This window comes from Octopus bimaculoides, chromosome 23 (genome assembly GCF_046866305.1).
Source record: "Octopus bimaculoides isolate indiv1 chromosome 23, ASM4686630v1, whole genome shotgun sequence".
NCBI lineage: Eukaryota > Metazoa > Mollusca > Cephalopoda > Octopoda > Octopodidae > Octopus > Octopus bimaculoides.
Window position 1 is genome coordinate 26,581,177 of NC_142950.1, and position 3,348 is coordinate 26,584,524.

Consider the following 3,348-nt stretch of genomic DNA (forward strand, 5'->3'; position numbering starts at 1 on the left):
GGTGCCACGCAGTGGGACTGAACCTAGAACCATGAGGTTCGTAAGCAAGCTACCTACCACACAGCCACTCCTGCACCTATATCTATTTTATTAAATTCCTTCTTAAATTGAAATGCCTTAGATTTACATCTGTGCTATTTCCACCTCCATCTTTCATATATATAATTTTTTTGTAGAGGTTAGGGTCATGCACTCATGATCGCAAGATTGTGGTTTCGATTCCTAGACCAGGTGGTGCGTTGTGTTCTTGAGCAAAATCCTTCGTCTCACTTTGCTCTACAATCACTTCAACACATGACGTGTGGTACACAGTGCAACTCTTCAGGTAATGTCACTTTAATGGAGGGAGTGAGATAATGGACAACACATATATTTCAACACTATAAACAAATCCCTTGTGCAGATCTCTTGGCAAAAGTTGAACATTCATATGTCACCTTCAATGGGAGAGTCCATCATATAATATATCCTTACTTCTAAAAGTTTTGAAGAAACAAAGTCGGGTGGAGGGTGCACTTGTGTAGAAATGTCAATATATAGGTGCAGGAATGGCTGTGTGGTAAGTAGCTTGCTTACAAACCACATGGTTCCGGGTTCAGTCTTCTGCTACAGCCTCGGGCTGACCAAAGCCTTGTGAGTGGATTTGGTAGATGGAAACTGAAAGAAGGCCGTCGTATATATGTATATATGTATATATATGTATGTGTGTGTGTGTGTGTCTGTGTTTGTCCCCACACCATTGCCTGAGAACCGATGCTGGCGTGTTTACGTCCCCGTAACTTAGTGGTTCGGCAAAAGAGACTGCTAGAATAAGTACTAGGCTTCCAAAGAATAAGTCCTGAGGTCGATTTGCTCGACTAAAAGGTGGTGCTCCAGCATGGCCGCAGTCAAATGACTGAAACAAGTAAAAGAGTATATATAGAAATATTTTTTTGCTTCAGTCATTAGACTGCAGCCATGCTGGGGCACCACTTAGAAGAATTTTAGTTACCAGGGGACAACAGATGAAGGGGATGCTCTTTATGTTGCCTGTCTCATTTTCTGTTTGCCTTTTTTTCGTTGATCAAAAAGAAGTTCGTTTTCTATGTTTTGTTTTCATGTTTTCGTTTCTCATTATGTCTACGTTTTTTTGATGTCCTGTACCCATATATGCATGTATATATACATATATATGTAGGTATGTACACATATGTATGTATGCATATATGCATATATTTATTTATTATTTATATTATTATATGATCGAAAGCCGCGCATCCTTTTCCCGGTTTGGCTGTTGTTTCTAGCTTGTCGGACTTTCCGGTTGGAGCGTACTAGAAAATTGCAGATTTTGAAAACCCCAAAAACACGTTTTCAAAATTTTAATTTTCCCCCTCCCACCCCTCTGGCAAAGAAAAAAAAAAGGGGGTGGGGGAAATTAAAATTTTGAAAACGTGATTCATCATTTAGCTGCTGTTTTTAGCATGTCGAGTTTTCTCTTTGTTTAGATACTTTTTATGTCTGTTATTTTAGGAGGGTGTTTATTTATTTTTTTCCTGAAAACTAGAAATTTTACAAATTTCCTATCATAATCTCCGTATTTTTCTACGTATTTTGCCCCCCCCAAAATTTCTCCAGCATGGCCACAGTCGAAAAGATGGGTTTCAGTAGAATGAGAAAAAGAAAGAAAAAAAACCGAAAGTGGGTGTGGCCCATGTCCTTTACCTCTGCCGATTTAGGTGACCGAAACATCGAAATCACAGTCAATGCTACTATTCTTGCTCGAGAATAATGGATGTGTAAGTAGGTTTAGTAACCATTATTCTTTTGTTTTTCTTGTAACATATCGGTTTGACGTAAGCGACCGCAAGAATAGATACCAAAATTGCAAAGAAAAATTCGCGTACTGGGGGAGGGGTCTTTGTTCACCTAAAACCCTTCAATGTGGTGTCCCAACACGGCTGTAGTCCAACGACCGAAACAAATAAAAGATAAAAAGATCAGGAATTACATAAATGGTTTATCTTTCGCTTTCGGAAGTTTTCGCTTACTCTGATTAGCCATTTCTGTTTTTGTAGTTACACAGCCTCATTTTCTTGCAGAAAATAATTGTTGGGGTTTGTTTTGTGTTTTGATATACGTAATTGTGATCGCTCTGGCTGTTGTTTAGATATTTTTGTTCATGATAAAAGGAAAGTGTTTTTGGTGAAGGTAAATTAGTGGCTTTCTGTAGAAAAAAAAAAAGAAAAACACTCCAAAACAAACCGAAAGGGAGTACGGTCTGTCCTTTACCTCCGCCACCTAAATCATAATCGGGCTGTCCGGTGAAGGCTTGGCAGGCCGAAACTGGAAATCACTGTCTATGCTATTCTTGTTAAAAATAATAAATCTGATCTCTTCAAAAGTATAGAGTTACCATTCAATATAGTATAAAATTGTTTTAATTTTAACTGAACATAAACACACACACACACACACATATATAAGTGTAGGCGAAAGTAAAGAATACGTACACCCGGTGTTTCGGGTTAATTAGGATTTTTTGTTACGCCGAAAACGGATGGTGTACGTATTCTTTACCTCTGCCGAAATTTGTGGGGGGGGGGGGGGGAATCTCTTCCGAGGGGATGGAGAGAAGACCTTCGGAAAATTCACAAGGTCTGATTTCTCCCCCCTACCCACCATAACTTTGAGGAAATTGGATATCTTTTCATGAAATTTTATATCAATACCTTTCAAACGGCATCCCTTTCGGCATGCCAAACCTTTCTATCCACACTCAAAATACTAAGCGTTTATGGGGAAGCCTGAAAGAGTGTATTGTTCGTGCCAGAATGTGGCCTAGCTACTTGAAACAATTTGTCGCTCGCTTATTTTTCATACGGGCCAAACACCGCCAACCCAGCGACTTCATAAGTTTCTTTTGGCAGCTGCAAGACGATGATAAACCCATGTTCCTGATAGCACGGAAGAATGTATACCTGTTCTTGATGTTGCTCACCTCCTTGGTGTATTTTTTAATACCGTAAAACATTCTTTTTACCCCCAACTAGGCTTATACTTTAAAGTAAATACAGATCCTTTCTACACCCATTAGGCTTATTAACTTGCTTATTGGTGACGGAGAGAACTTGTAGTAATTAACCCCAAATATTAAACAAATAAGGAAAGTATCAGACGGTCGTGAGATATGCTAAAAACAACAGCTAAATAGCCATTAGCTTTTTTCTGTAGTGAAACCATATTCAACACAATATTTAAGGGTAAGTGCGTAGATGACTGAAAGAGATAGGATACTAACGGCTTAAAGACGCGATTGTAAGTCCACTCGACACAACTCCGCGTAATTATAAAGTTAAAGAAACTTAC